Here is a 16,644-nt window from a genome sequence, read left to right as displayed (position 1 = left end):
CAGGTTCCAGTGCGACCGCTTGAGGCTCCTTTGTGATCACTAGCCCGTTGGCTAGTGGGTCCCCACGAAGGCAACTCCTCTTCTGCTTGAGCTTTACTGGTTGCTCCAGATGTGCCCTGACTTACCCACACTGGATGAGTCCCTCAGACCTTGCTGGTCTGCACCCACGTCCTTCTTCTCTTTCCACGAGACTTGCCGTTGCCAAGGCTTGTTGGGTCCAATCTGGTCGACGACACTGCAGCATTCGACAGTCTTTGTGGGACAGCTCGAATACGGCTCATGGACTTCGCCGACACCTCCTGGACCTCATGACTGAAGAGTCAAGACACCCGTCAACTCACCTGAAGCACCCGACATCTGTGGGCATTGGTCCATCCTGCCCTCGGTCACTGGCTAGTGACCCAGACTCTGTCCCCTCTGCTTTCAGGTTCCTTCCATCCTAGATCCAGGCTTGGACTTCTTCGGACACTTCCCTTCTTCACGGCAGCAGCAGTTCTTTGCAGGCTTCCATTGCAATCGACGACGCAACCCGACACCAATAGACACCTATGCACCCGGCTTCCCTGGGTGAGGTAACTCGAGTACTCCGGTGCTCCCGTGGGTGCTAGCCCTAGAACTTCTTAAGTCCAAAATGGTTTGGTCCTGACTCGATTCTAAGTGTTCCTAATCTTTAAATCGAACCGCGACATTCCCTATAGAAGATAACAGGAACCCGCGGTTGTGTTTACACTCTATCACTACTATGGGTGGTTCCTTGGGGTCCCTGCGATTCTACAGGCTCTAGGCCTTGTGTCTAGTTCAGTCGTGGTTCTTATACCACTTTATTGGTATATGGTTTGGTACGCCCCTAGGGCCCAAACGTGTATTTGTGCTATTACTGTTGATTGCTAACTTGTTACTTAAGTACTTCGAACTCCAGTCTCATAAAGAGACTAGAGGGGTGTGTTTTAACCTAAATACATATATTTTAAATATATACCTGGTGTGGTTGTCCTTTCATTTGATCATTCGCGAGATTATAGACTGGTAAAACAAGCTGCTTTACATTCCTTCAAGACTTAGCCTGAAGGCTGCTCTCCATAGCTACCACTAGGATAGCTTTCAATAAAGGTTGTCTTTAACCAATTCACCATAAGGGGTTGTTTGGACTGATACAAGGTGCCCACTAGAACTAGTGGACAGCATATATCAGGCCAACTTCTCACACAAACCATGACTGTTTTCCCCCTAGTTGGTGCTGTTCTGTCTTGGGCAGCTTGGGTCCAGTGACATAGTGAACACAGAGCTCTCATCTTGGCATACCCATAGCCCTTAGGGAGTTGCACTGAAGTACACATAAAAGTGATGGATGGAATGCTTGAAATAATAATCTCAGTTACTCTAGCCGCATCCCAGGGCATCACTTCCAAGATGACATCAACTATAGAAAGGTCGAAGGAGGTCATCTGCCGCTGTTAAATCTCCAAGCGTGGAGATCCAGCTTATGCAGGCACGGGTGCAGCACCCTGCCCTGCTGCTGTGATAGAAATTTCTCCGAAAGCGGTAGCTTGATCAGAGAACACATGCTCATGCCCAGGATTTCCAGGTACCACATTCTCCTGGCCAAATCCAGTGCTGCTTGGATGAATTTGGTCCAGTCATTTTCGATCTTCTTCAGAACGTGGACCAGGATAGGCAGTGACAGTATGGCATACAGGAGTCCCGAGCTCGACTCTAGATGGAGGGGGTCTCTCCGAGAGAGAGCTGCCAAACTCCATTGCGGCAGGGTTTTTACTATTGTTGGAAGATGCTCTGCGCGACCTCCAGGTGCAACTTAAATTTGTGATCCCCAAGGTGTCTGTGACTGAGTTTGTCTATCCTACCATTTAACTATCCCACCAGGTGGTTTACAACCAGGGAAAGTCCCTGGTGATCCAGCCACTTCCAGAGGCATAAAGAATCCTGACACATGGCTCACAACCCCTCCTGCCCTGCTTGCTGCAGTATCACATGGCAGTGGTGCTGTCAGTAAGCACCTGCACCAGTGTTCCTTTGATGGTAGGCAGGAAGACCATCAATGCCAAGTGAATTACTCTCAATCCAACAAAATTATATTGAGTTGAGTCTCCAGCAAAGACCAGAGATGCCTGAGTGATGCACCCATGACCACTGCTAGCTCTGAATAGAGTAAGGGAAGGGGCCTGCCACTGACCAAGTCGCAGCCCACTAGCAACCACTGTAGGTATTTAGCAGTGTCCTCCAAAATCTGGATACAAATTGGGAGATTCCTCTGATGTTGCAACCATTGCGATTTGAGGTCCCACTTCAGGACCCACATATGCCACCTAGTGTGATTTGCCAGCAGGATGCAAGAGGCTGACAGCACCAAGAGCCTCAGAGTCATCTGTACTGCGATCTGAGATCAAGGTTGAAATATCAGGATCATAGCCTGAATATCCGAAACTCTGGGAATAAGCAAAGAATCATACCATATACAGAATGTGTTAGACCTGGCCTTTTTGACTGGTTTATACCCAAACGTTTTTGCCTCCTATTTTTCTGACCCTGTTTTAGCTGGCTATAGGATTCTGGCTACTTTTCCACTGCTGATCATTGCTAAAGTGTATAAGCTATGCAAATTGTGACAACAATTGGTTAACCATGATTGGCATATTTGATTTACTGGTAAGTCCCTAGTAAAGTGCACGGTGTGTGCCGGGGCCTGTAAATCAAATGCTACTAGTTGGCAGGCTTGGCATTTCGGGCTGGACTGTTCCCATGAGGCACAGAGTCAAGACTGATTTGCATATGGCTAGGTTCAAACAGGAATAGCATGGTGAGCAAAAAAACGATGGATTCAGGCCCAGATCTCTGTACTGGGGTGAATGTATGACATTGTTCTACATTCTGTCCATCAACTGTTGTCTTTGCATTTGTCACCCCGAGTGGGACAGGTATGCCCAGACGTGGGTCCCGTGCTCTCCATGCCACTGGAATCAAGCTATCCTGGCTGAAGAGGGGTGAAATCCCGAAACCGGTTCTAGGATGCTTGTTTCCAGTCCAGTGAGGACCTGGCTTGGCAGTTCTGGCTGGACTGATCCCATGAGGCACAGGGTCAAGTCTGATTTGCATATGGCTAGGTTCAAACTGGAATGGCATAGTAAGCAAAAAAACGATGGATTTAGGCCCATATCTCTGTACTGGGGTGAATGTATAACATTGTTTTGCATTCCGTGCATCAACTGTTGTTTTTGCATTTGTCACCCCGAGTGGGACGGGCATGCTCAGACGTGGGTCCCGTGCTCTCCATGCCACTGGAATCAAGCTATCCTGGCTGAAGAGGGGTGAAACCCCGAAACCGGTCATAGAATGCTTGTTTCCAGGCCAGTGAGGTCCTGGCTTTGCAGTTTGGGCTGGACTGTTCCCATGAGGCACAGGGTTAAGACTGATTTGCATATGGCTAGGTTCAAACTGGAATGGCATGGTGAGCAAAAAAACGAAAGATTTAGGTCCAGATCTCTGTACTGGGGCGAATGTGTGACATTGTTCTGCATTCTGTCCATCAACTGTTGTTTTTGCATTTGTCACCCCGAGTGGGACGGGTATGCCCAGACGTGGGTCCCGTGCTCTACATGCCACTGGAATCAAGCTATTCTGGCTGAAGAGGGGTGAAACCCCGAAACCGGTCCTAGGATGCTTGTTTCCAGTCCAGTGAGGACCTGGTTTGGCAGTTCGGGCTGGACTGTTCCCACGAGGCACAGCGTCAAGACTGATTTGCATATGGCTAGGTTCAAACTGGAATGGCATGGTGAGCAAAAAAATGATGGATTTAGGCCAAGATCTCTGTACTGGGGTGAATGTATGACATTGTTCTGCATTCTGTCCATCAACTGTTGTTTTTGCATTTGTCACCCCAAGTGGAACGGGTATGCCCAGATGTGGGTCCCGTGCTCTCCATGCCACTGGAATCAAGCTATCCTGGCTGAATAGGGGTGAAACCCCGAAACCGGTCCTAGGATGCTTGTTTCCAGTCAAGTGAGGACCTGGCTTGGCAGTTCGGGCTGGACTGTTCCCATGAGGCACAGGGTCAAGAATGATTTGCATATGGCTAGGTTCAAACTGGAGTGGCATGATGAGCAAAAAAAACGATGGATTTAGGCCCAGATCTCTGTACTGAGGTGAATGTATGACATTGTTCTGCATTCTGTCCATCAACTGTTGTTTTTGCACTAGTGGGTTTGCAGCACTGGTTGTGCCATCCACATGAGTAGCCCTGTAAATGTATCTGAGACCTACCACTGTAGTGTCTGCACGCGCAGTTGTGAACTGCCATGTTGTCTTGGCAAGTGCACCCACTTGCCAGGCTCAACCATTCCCTTTCCTCACATGAAAAGCATCCCTAAGGTAGGCCCAAGGTACCCTCGTGGACAGGGTGAAGTGTCTGTGAAAGGTAGGCCATGTACTAGTGTGTGTGACATGTCCTGATGGTGAAATACAGTGTACTTCATTTTTCATTGTTAAAAGGATATCTGTCCCATAGGCGTATCATTGGAGTTGCACTGTAACATTTTTACCTGTGTAAGTTGCAATAGGGACAAGATGGAAATATCATGTTTGGACTCTCTGAACTCAGAATTTATTAACACACCTTTTGGTAAAGGTGGTTTTTAAATCCTGTGTTGGAAAATGCCACTTTAAGAAAGTGAGCATTTTCTTACTTGACCAATCTGTCTGCCTCTGGCTCTTTGTGTATTCAGTGTCTGGTGTGTGAGTGACGGACGCTGAGATGTGCATTCACTCTAGACAGTCACTGGGGGGGGAGTTGAGGTGTGCCATGCCGTGCATGGGTGACTCATCGCAATCATGAATAGACCTGGTCTGCATTTAGAGTAGTGGGAGGAGTTATGATTACACCTGAATAGGCGGTGTCTCCTTTTGCACAATGCTGTCTGTCCCATGTGGGCATACTGCACCAGTGAATGCAGAACTGGTTTGGACTGGGTTCAGAGACCCTTGCCACAGAGGAAAAAGAGATATTTTGAGGTATATGTTGTAACCTAAAACCCCAGGACTTTGTATTACATCAAGGAACAAGAAGACTCTGCCAAAAAGAAGAGTGGGAGAACTGTGTGAGGATCGCTGGCTTTTCTGGGTGAGGGGTGGGTTGGTCTGTAGTTGCTGCTTCTGTCTGGTGGAGGAAAAGGACTGACTCTTTTTTCCCAGCTGTGGTATCCTGCGAGTGAAGAATCTCCAAGGGCGTGTGTGTGCTGGCCTCCTGTTGAAAGTCTCAGGAATACAAAAGACATCAAGAAGAATCTTTGTAGTTTATCAAAGGAACCTGCTTAGAATTAGGGCTTGGGACTGTGTGAGGAGCGCTTCCCCAAAGTGTGTGGGGTAGGATGGCCTGCAGTTGCTGATCCTGTCTGGAGCAAGAGAAGGTACTAGACTGTTCTTTCACCAAGTGGCAGATGAGCTTCTGCTGAGCACTGTATTCTCCAGCTTAGAGAGAAAACTAGCTCCGGGAAAAGTGTGTTTAACTTCCTGTTGTGCTTTTAATTTGATACAATAAGACACACCTAAACCCTGCACTCCAAAAGTAGACAAATGCGCAGCTGCACCTTTAAATAACACACATAAAACAGCACTCCCAAAAGACGAGGCGAGAAAACAAGACCCAGCACTCTCTTAAGGCAAGGCAAGAAAAAGATTCATGTGCATTTAAAGTGACACACACACGTTTATCATTTCAATATTTTGGAAAGGATGTCAAAATATATTGGTTTATGTAGACTCCTAAATAGCAAGTAACTCAAGCACAAAACCAGAAAAACATGCAGTATATATACATGTAGCAAAGAGCAAAGAAACATAGAAATTATATACACAAAGTAAGTAACACCTTACCGATCGTTCACTCAACATCCTTGACAGCTGAAGCTAGGGAGCCCATTGATAGCCAGGCATGGACTCTCGATCAGGACTCAAGTTCTGTTATTTTGTGACGACACGTCTGCCCCACAAATAAGCTCCAATTCATCTGTCAACATTCACCGGCTTTAAAACCTTTTATTCAACGTCAGGCAAAGGTTCTAGAAACCTCACCCCTTTTATTCTGTTGCGAAAAAACCGAGCTGGCTGTACTGGTCTGTGTCAAGGTCAAGAAAGAAGCTGGCCAGGCTCCTGTATTTTGGCTTCGAGACAGAGCTGTACATTTCACTGAAAGGTACCAAGCACTCTTCCAACACAACATGTTCCAGTTCACTCTGATCGGTGAGGAGTGAAAACAAGTGAACAGCGAAAACATCCTCTCCCCACTTTGCAACTATGTGCGAACACAGAAAATGGTTACTCTGCCAGGTTCCTAGAATGTCTCCCATCTCTAGGCTTACTTCGTGACCTTCACTGGCTCAGGGTGGAGTACCACATTAAATTCAAAGCACTGAGTTATATTTACAAAATCAAATCTGGCACGGCACCTCAGTACCTGAATGCCTTAGTCCACCCTTACCATCCATCACGCCTTCTTCGTTCTTCCACTCAGGCAAAATTTTCGGTTCCCAGGACCAGACTGTCACAAATGGGTGGTCAGTCTTTTTCTTGTCAGGGCCCCTCTTTGTGGAACTCTCTCCCCATGTCACTTCGTAACAAAACCATCTATGCAAATTTCCGAAAATGTTTAAAAACGTGGTTATTCAATCAATAGTTCCTTTACTACTCTGTTCGTGCCAGGCGGCGCCAGAAAACCTCTGGGTAGCTGTGCACCTTATAAAATTAAATAACAATAACAGCAATAACAACAGAAAATGGAGTCTGTTACACAAGATGGAGGCAGCACAGAAAATAGATTCAATTATGCAAAATGGGGCCAATGGTGACTATATCATTATAAATATCACTACACTTCCTGGGGCTTTCACTGTATGGAAAACCTACACGTTGCTTCTATGGTGCGAAGGATTACCGGGGCATTGGTTGCTGAAAAGCCTCCCTCTGCTCACATTGCTGGGAAACCCCAGACGCTTTACTAGCTGTGAAAAGAAAACTGCCCAGGGTTGAATGACAGAAATCGCGACCGTCAGGCTGGATCTTGCCAAGCCAGAGCACAAAGGGAGCTGTGAGCAGCAGAGGTGTCCCGCCGGTTGCCTTAGTGACAACGACGCACTGGGGATGTGCACCCTAGCTGCTACCGAGCGGCAGCCACCCAAGGGAAGGACCGCGGCTCACTGCACCAACTCCTCATGCCAAGACACGACGGTGAGTGCTTCAGTTTCTCACCAGAATGGCACTCAACTCTCTGCCTCTCGTGCAGTGCAGCCGGAGGGGCTGCCCTACCAGTGACCCAAGTAAGTGCCTCCCCCCACCTCTCTGTTTTTCAGCCACTCACCAAGGCGCCGCCTGAGCACGAGCAGCCGGTAACTTCATCTAGTATGGGGCATTTCTGTGCTCAGCACCGCCTGGGTGTGGTTGGCATTATGGAGGTACAGCTGTCCCCATCGACCTCAGCATAGAGGCGGGCCCTTGTCGCATTGGTCTCAGTGGCTGCACCACGGAGTTGGCAGCCGGCACTTACTTTGGGGCATTTGGCATCTTGAGGGGCATTCCAGGGAGAGCCCTCGACAGAGGCCTCCCCAACTGGAACTTAGGAGTGAGGGTTACCGCATAACCCCTAGTAGGTGTGCAGAGGCATTGCACCCTACATCCCTATGAGTGCAAGTACAGCCTAGGAGCCTACGCTTCGGTGTGCTGTGATGATAAGCATAATGTGGCCATAATGTTTCTCAGGACTTGGGCAACTCAGGTACATGAATTACAGCACAATGATGTTTATGACCATTGCCAATGGAAATATGATTTATGTGTTTTATGTGCATTTTCATGACCAGTACCTAGTGGCACCGTGATCTGTGTAACCGGGGTCTAATATGTTTTTACTTACTGCCAAGTGACTTATGACCTTAGGTGCCCCTTTATGACAAGCGCTTGGTGGTGCAGTGATTTATGTTATGTAGTCTAATACACTTTACATGCTATGCAATGATTTGAGGTCTAACAGTCTCTTTTGTGGTGTGCATAGCATGTCACTGGTGTGTGTATGTGTTGTGCAAAAACTTTACACATTGCCTCTGGGATAAGCCTGACTGCTCTGCCAAGCTACCAAGGGGGTGAGCAGGGGTTATCTCGGGCGTGCAACTCCCTTACCCTGACTAGAGTGGTGGGTTCTGCCTGGCTTAGGTGTATACCCTAGCCAACCAGAAATCCAATTTCTAACAGATGCTTTCAAAGAACCAGAACATCTGAGCAGGAGTCAAGGTGTGTCTTCTGCACATTAATAGTGAGCCCCAACAATGTAAGGAGTTTGTCTCGTCTGGGGGTAGCTGACAGCAGGTGGCTGACAACTGCCTAGGGTGAGCCCACCTTCATCAGCCAGTTGTTGAGGTAGGAAAAGACTGTTACCCTGACCTCTGAAGGTGTGCTTTGACAATTGCGATCACTTTCCTGACATCGGAGGGGCACTAGTGAGGCCAAAAGGAAGCACTGCAAATTGAAAATGGTCCTGGCCCACTGTGAACGACACCAGGCACGTGAAGAATAGGGATATGAAAATAAGTGGCCTTCAAGTCCAACCTCATCATCCAGGATACAGCGTCCAGGGCAGACATGACCTGGGGTAGCATGAGCATTTGAATTTGTCTTGAGGTGTTGAGCGGGCCAAGATATAAATTTGGCGAAGGCCACCACCTTTCTTCAACACGTGGAAGTAGCTGGAGTAACATCAAGATCTTACTTCCAATACTGGAACCCTCTTTATGACCCCTTTGGTCAAAATTGATTGCACTTCCTGCTGTAAGCTGGACAGATGGTCCTCCATGAGCCACAATGAAGTTGGTGTAAGGAGCAGTGGGTTAGAACGAAATGGAAGGGCAGAGTCTCACCGGACAATTTGGACGACCCACTTGTCTGAAGGGATTACTTGCCACCACTGGAGGAAATATCATATCATACCTCCAAAAAGGTGGCTGTGTGCAGGCAAGAACACATTAATGCAGTTTTGTGGCTGCAGGTCTGGGATGGGCGGGGAACTGTGCTGCACATTGTCCTTTCTGTTATCTTTGTCTCTGAAAAACCATGACTTCTGCCATAAAAAGCTTAAAGGCCTGCTGATCTGGAGGAGGAGTCTAGTGCTGGCAAAATGAAAAATCTCTAACGTAGCTACGGAGAGTGCAAAATTGTCTTGTCTTGTCTTGTAGAAGCAGAAAGGTCCAAGGAAATCGCTGTAGCTCTGCTCTCCTTGAAGTGTTCCAAGGCCAAGTCCGCTCTGTCACTAAAAAGGTGAGAGCCTTTAAAGAGCAAGTCCAGTAAGGATGCATGAACATCGCCAGAGACCCTGAATACCTCATCCAGGCATGGCGCAGAAGAGCCACACTCATTGCTCATCCCAAACAGAAATTGTGTCCAATCCAGAGCATATGACAAATTTTTCTACATTGCAGCCATTCTGAATAGCTTGGATATGGGATGCCTGAGAATAGCAGCCTAGGAACAGCTCAAATTCACTGACTCCAGGGCCAGGCTTGTGGATGAGAAAATCCTTTTTCCAAATATTTCAATTCTTTTTGATTCACAGTCAGGCAGAGTAGTTGGGAATGCATTTGGATTAGTTTTTCTGGTGGAAGCCTCTGCCACCAGACTCTCTGGCATAGACTGTTGAGTGAGAAAGGCAGGTTATAGTCTAAATGAGCATCTGCAAGGTCCTCAATAAATTACAACAGTGGCTCTGTGGGAACCTAGCCAGGTTGCAAAACTTCAGTCAGTACATTAGCCTTAACTTCTTTGGTTGGTCATTGTGAAGTTCAGGATTTCTGTCATCCTTAACATAACAACAGTGAAGGATGCACTTTCCTCCGTGGCAAGAGACACAAGGACAATATCTGTTGTAGTGTCCAGTCCACTGACATGATGAAGCTCCTCATACTAGTTTTGTTTTCCTCATTATATTGGGAAACTGGTGCCCTGATTTATTATAAACTCACACAATACAGCACAGCAATTTGCTGTGCTCCTTTGTGTGACAGGAAGAGAGCAGGAATGCACCATATCTATCTGTCCTCTATCTGGTGCACTCAGTGCAGCGTAGCACCAATGCAGGCACCCTTGCAACATGGTGCAAGGGTACCTACATTACAGGCAGGATTGTTTATGTGCAGGAAGGGACACCTGTTACAGTTAACGTTTCTTAAATAAGTGGAAGAACATGTCATGGGTGAGGTAGTTTTTTTAATAAAGGGAAGAAGGACCATCCAGCCTCCGCCCCTGAGCTTCTTTAGGCCCTGGTGATCCCATCCCCCAGGACAGTACATATAAGTTAAAGGGAGAGGAGGGGCCATGTGACCCCCCTCCCTAAACCTTGTAAGGTCTTTGGGACCCTTGTTTTAAATTAAAGGGGTGGGGGCCACATGCCCACCCTCGCAACCGTCTTTATAGGCCCTGGGGACACCATCTTGCATGGCCATACATACATCTGAAAAAAGGGGGGCTGCACCCCCCTCAACGAGACTCTTTAGGCCCAGGGAGATTCCATCCCCTAGGGCCATGTAGTTTTTGAATAGGAGGTGGGCTGTGTGCCCCCCCTCCCCAAGCTGTTATCAGCCCAGAGAACCCCATCCACCGGGGCTACTTATTTAGATAAAGGGGAGGGGGGCTGCGTGCGCCCCTACCTGGGTTTTGTTAGGCCCTGGGGAACCCATCCCCAAAGGCCACTCTTTTAAATAAAAGGGCGGGGCATACAATGCTCCCCTCCCTGGGCCGATTTCTGCACCGGGGACCCCAAATCCCCAGGGTCCAGTGGGATTTATAGGGCAGGAGGCATGTGGCATCCCAAGGACCCCATTTCCCAGGGTTGGCATTTGTAAAATATGGGTGCCCTGGTGCCCACCCAGGGCACTGACCATACTCTTATTGGGGGCCGAATGGGGAGTCTTAAAGGCCCGCATGGCCCCAGCTGGCAACCTACATGCAGCGAGAGCTGGAATTTCTCCTGTTTACAGAGAGCTGCTACTATTATTACTCCCTCTAAACGGGAGCACATTTTTTGCAGCTGCAGCACACATAGAATGAGGAAAAAAGAAGGACAAATGAAGATATTTCTCCTCATTACCCCTCATCTGGAGAGGCATAAGGTTTTTGTGCATTGCTAGGTTTACAAGTCCTTTTATATCTGGGAATGCGTCAAAAACCATGGGAATTGCATGGTAACACCCACTACAATGCCCATGGACCGCCTCACTTGCGCAGAGAAAGGCAAGCGATTTGCACTGCATTGCCTTACTCAAGATTCTTTAAGCCATTGAAAGCCAAGCAAACTGGCTTTGCGTGGCTTCAAAAATCCGACTTAGAGGTTTGTTTCACGCATGTACCATGTTGCATGGTGCAAGCATGGCGCAAAGCTCTCATAAATATGCCCCTGAGGGTTTAGGAGTAGGAAGTAATTTTTAGGGTTTAGAAATGGCTAGTAAGGAGTTTTTAAGGTTTAGGGATGGATGGCGTATAGTGGTAGTAAGGGTCATTTAGATTTCTGTGATAGGTGTTTCGGGGTAGTATGGAAGTCTTAAGGTTGAGGGATGAGTAGTGTTACATGCAGAAATAGCTCTGTAGGGTTCAGGGATCTGTAGTGTATAGGGATAGTAAGCAATTTTTATGATGGAAGATTGGGTAGTGATTAGGGCGAATACAAGTTTTTAGGGTTCTGGGTGCGTAGTGTTCAAGGGGTTTGAGTGATTTTAGTGGTGCAGGGATGGGTATTATGAAATTCAAATTTATTAATAACATTTGTTGCATTAAATTACTTAATTTCATTATATTAAGGTAATTTAAAAAAATAAAGCCAAGGTTTTAGGCCTACCCCTAGTGTACATGCCAGGAGGCATGTGTAACAGTACATGGAGTGTTAGACACAGGGCCTAGCAGAAGGCCAGTCCATGTTGCCAACCCACACTGCATTACCAAAGGCTGGTCACAGCAAGGGCTAACTGCCATCATGGGTATCATGTTGGGTGCATTGAACTGTTGAATGTGGTATATTATCAAACGTTCACTGGAAAAAAACAAAGGTTAACTCGCAGTTATGGTAAGTTTTGGTTACAGCACTTAGCAGATGTTTATAGTAACCGTAGAAATACACTGTTAAAGTGGAGCTGCAGTTGAATATTAAAACACACACACACACACACACATATATATATATATCACTTAAATCCATCAATATATGTATGAATGAATGTTGCTAATAATATTAAATTGCCCGCCCAATTCACCCAAAAAATAGGAAGCCGCTTTCTTGCTTAGTTTTTGCAATTTATAAAATTAAAATGAGTGAACCCGGGGGAGGAGCCTAGCGCGCAACCAAGATGGCCGCGTAGGTGCGAGGCTCCCGAGGACCTCCGCGACCTCCTGCATAAATCCTGACAGAATCCTGTCCCAGATGAGGGGACTGTATTTGTGAGCCCGAGCAGAGGTGACGCCCGTTTTCCGTTTTTAAATCGGACCTCGGACACCGTCAGGAGCATCGATTGAGGTTTGCGGCCTTCTCCACGCCGGCCCCCCGTACTGGAGTTGTGGGGCGATCCGGACACAAAGTGAACAACAGCGGCGGGCAAGGCTGGGTGACTCGCGTACCCCGCACTTTCACTTTCGCTTTTGCGCCCTCCTTGCTGCCAGGCGAGGTTGGGTTGCGGGGCGGTGTGCGGTGGTGTGGTCTCGCCGGGGTGCCCCGCCGGTCCGCCAGCTGCGGTCCGTCCTGCGGAGCGGTGGTCGCTCCCCCCTGGACCCCCTGAACTGGATTGTCGGCCCCCCGTTTCTTGAGGAGATTGACTCGTCTTGGGGATTGAAACTATGTCCACGAAACAAGATGGCGATCGGGCTAAGATAAAATCGACCCGCCGTGGCGCGGCCCAGCAATCCAACAGTATGGACCGCTACACCCTCCAGAAGGGATCCCCAGAGGCGCCGCGTAAGTCCCCTACGGGCCCGACTGATGCTTCCGCTCTGCCCACGGACCTGACCCTCCGAGACGTCATGGGTGCCATCGCCGAGATGAGGGCCTCGGTGGACCAGCGCTTCGACACTCTGGCGCAGAAGATTGACTCGGTCCTCGTGGACGTGGGCCTCGTGAGGGCTGATTTGTCTAAAACCAACGACCGGGTCGACTCTTTGGCCCACTCTACCACGGGCCTCACAACGGACGTAGCGGCCCTCCAACAGGAGGTGCGCAGGCTTGGCCAGGCGAGCGCCCTGATGAATCGTCGGCTGGAGGATTCCGAGGGTCGGGCCCGGAGGAACAACGTCCGCATTATCGGGGTGCCGGAGGGACGCGAGGCGGAGGCAGCGGATCTATTTGTCGAGGACCTGGTTCTCACCCATCTCCAGCCTCGGGGGCTGAGTAAATTCTTTGCGGTGGAGCGTGCCCACAGGGTCCCCGGGGGTAGGCCTAAGGTTGGAGCCCCTCCGAGGCCTCTCATCGCCCGGATCTTCAATTTTCGGGACAGAGACGCTATCCTACAGACTTCCAGGCTACAAGGGCCGGTCAAACTTGACAATATGGACATCAATTTCTATCCTGACTTCACTCCGGCAGTCCAAAAACAGAGACTGAGCTTTCTTGGTGTTAAACGTCGCCTAAGGGACTTGAATCTCAAATATGCGATGCTTTTTCCAGCTAAGCTGAGAGTGGAGGTGGATGGCCGCACGCACTTTTTTGATCGACCCGAAGTGGCCGGGGACTGGCTAGACACTTTGCCCGGAGATCGGGACCGGGGGGGTGGGGGGGGTGCGGTTGGTGGGGAGGGCCCGCCGGATCAGGACTGAGGGACTAATGGTAGGCCTTGCTCTGGACTGCGTTGTTGTCACTATTGACTGTTAGGGTAAGTTCCCCTCCTGTGGAGGTCGTGTGGGGTCTCTTGGGGGATCTCCCTCCTCCTCTGGGGGACTAGTTAGTTTTCTTATCTATGGGGCGACAGGCACACTGCACTTTGGGGGGGCTGTTTGGGCTCATGCAGGGGTGCAGGGTGGGGGGAGTTCTGTTGGGTTGGGTGGGTTGGGGTGGGGTGTGGTTCGTTTCTACCGCAAGGCAAACCCGTTATTGTATTGTTGTTTTTGAGATGCTCTGGGGGGGACAAATGATGGCTTTGTTATGTGATGGGGGGTAGGGATTTGACGTTGTTGTCCTGGAATGTTAACGGACTGGGTGATAGGATAAAGCGGGGTGTGGTCCTGCAGTATTTAAAACGGATTTTGCCTGATGTGGTCTTTCTGCAAGAGACACACCTTATTGGTAACTCCTTTTGTGCCATGAATCGCCGTGGCTTTCGCTTGGTGGCCCACTCGGGCTTCACATCGGGCTCGCGGGGGGTGGGCATCATGATCAAGACCTCGCTCCCGCTAGAGATAGACGAGGTGCGCCATGATGAGAGGGGTCGCTACACTGTCTTGGTGGGGAGGATGGAGGGCAGGGTAGTTGTCTTTGTCTCTGTGTACGTCCCACCGGGGCTACAGTCCACCACCTTTGCAGATCTGGGACGCCTCCTTCTTGACCTCCCGGGGGGCTTCTGGTGGTTGGGGGGGACTTCAATGCGGTGGCTTCTGGGACTATGGATCGTCATCCCCCTAGAGACCTCCCCCGGGCACAGGCGTGGTTAGCGGGCTTTTTGGACACATTGGGATTGGTGGACTGCTGGCGTTCAAAGCATCCCACCCAGCTGCAGTACACCTTCCATTCGGGTGCCCATGGTAGCCTCTCGCGGCTTGATTATGTCCTTGTCCCTGCGGCCTATGCTGGGAGGGTGGGAGAGGTGCGCCATCTGGCGCGGGGTATTTCAGATCATTCCCCGCTCCTGTTGCACTTGGGTGTCTTCCCGAGGGGAGAGGGCAGGGTAGCCCCAATCAATGCTTGGTACCTGCGTGACCCCACTATTCGCGCTGACCTAATTAAGTCATTGCAACGGTATTTTGAGGAGAATGTGGGGTCCGTTCCGTCGGCTATCTCCCTGTGGGAAGCCTTTAAAACAGTTCTCAGAGGGGAGGCCCTCTCCTTTATCTCCCATGCCCGCAGACGCGCACAGGAGGAGGTGACCCGGGTGGAGGCCGAAATTACTGAATTGGAGGGCGATCTGGGGAGTGGGGTGACTGACGCGGCGCTGCATGTTCTACACCTTAAACAGGCGGCCTATAGGGCCCTCGTCACGGAGGCGGCCAGGGGCCTTAGCAGAGAGCAACAGAGGCGACTGTATTATGTGGGTGATAAGGCTGGCAAATTGATTGCGTGGTTGGATAAGAAGGAGAGAGCTAGTCGTCTGGTCCCGCTGATTGAGAGGATGGATGGTGTACGAATTACTGAGCCGGAAGGCATTGTTTCTTGCTTCGCGGATTATTTCCGCGAGGTATATTCTCCGGTCTCTCCCTGCTCGGAGGAGGACTCCCATGCCCTGCTGCGGGACATCGCGCTGCCCTCGCTTTCAGTGGAGGACAGGGATTCGTTGGATGCCGCTCCCACCTCGGATGAAATCGCCCTCGCCATACGCTCGGTCGCCTCGGGCAAGGCCATGGGCCCGAATGGCCTTCCTATCGAATTGTATAAGCTGCGACCGGATGTACTGGCACCTCACCTCCGTGCGATGTTCCTTGCGGCCCACTCGCGGGGCTCCCTCCCGCCAGACCAGCGTCTAGCTACCATCGTGGTCATCCACAAGGAGGGGAGACCGCGAGACCGGGTTACATCCTATCGGCCGATCTCGCTTTTGAATGCGGAGCCTAAAATCCTTGCCAAGGTGCTTGCCAACCGGCTGGTCGGCGTGGTGGGCGATCTGGTCCACCAAGACCAGTCCGGCTTCATTCCCCATCGCAACACGGCTCTTAACTTGCGGCGCTTGCACGGGGTGCTCGCGCGTGTTCCATTCGTGCGGGAGCCGGCCATCTTGGCGTCCTTGGACGCCACCATGGCGTTTGACACGCTCGAGTGGCCGTACATCTGGGCGATGTTGGCGAAATTTGGATTTGGCCCGGGATTCATCAGCTGGGTCAAATTGTTGTACTCTGACCCATTGGCGCAGGTGGCGGTGAATGGTCGAGTCTCGGCCCCATTCGTGCTGGGACGGGGCACGCGACAGGGTTGCCCCCTGTCGCCGCTCCTGTTTGCACTGGCCTTGGAACCCCTGGCAGAATGGCTGCGGTGGCACCCTTCTATCCGTGGTCTCCGTTGGACCCCTGAGTATGAGGACCGCGTGTCCCTCTATGCCGACGACATCCTGCTGTACTTAGCCTCCCCGCGTAAATCACTGATTGTCCTGGTCGATGTTCTGCGCTCCTTCGGCCGTAACTCAGGTCTTGTCATCAACTGGGCTAAATCCTGTATCTATGTGCTTTCCGGGGAGGCTCCTGTTCTCCCGCGGGGCTGCTCGATCCAGATTGCCTCGCAGGGGTTTCGTTACCTGGGCGTCTATATTACGCTGGACCCGGTGGCCCGCTACGAGCGGAATTTGCTTCCCCCCCTCCAGCGTTTGAAGGAGGACGTCGCGCGCTGGCGGCGCTTGCCGCTTTCACCGCTCGGCCGGGCGGCATTGTTCAAAATGATGTCCTTGCCGCGCTTTTTGTATGCTCTCCAGAACTCGATGGATC

This window comes from Triturus cristatus, chromosome 2_2 (assembly GCF_964204655.1).
Source record: "Triturus cristatus chromosome 2_2, aTriCri1.1, whole genome shotgun sequence".
NCBI lineage: Eukaryota > Metazoa > Chordata > Amphibia > Caudata > Salamandridae > Triturus > Triturus cristatus.
This window is presented reverse-complemented; position numbering follows the sequence as displayed.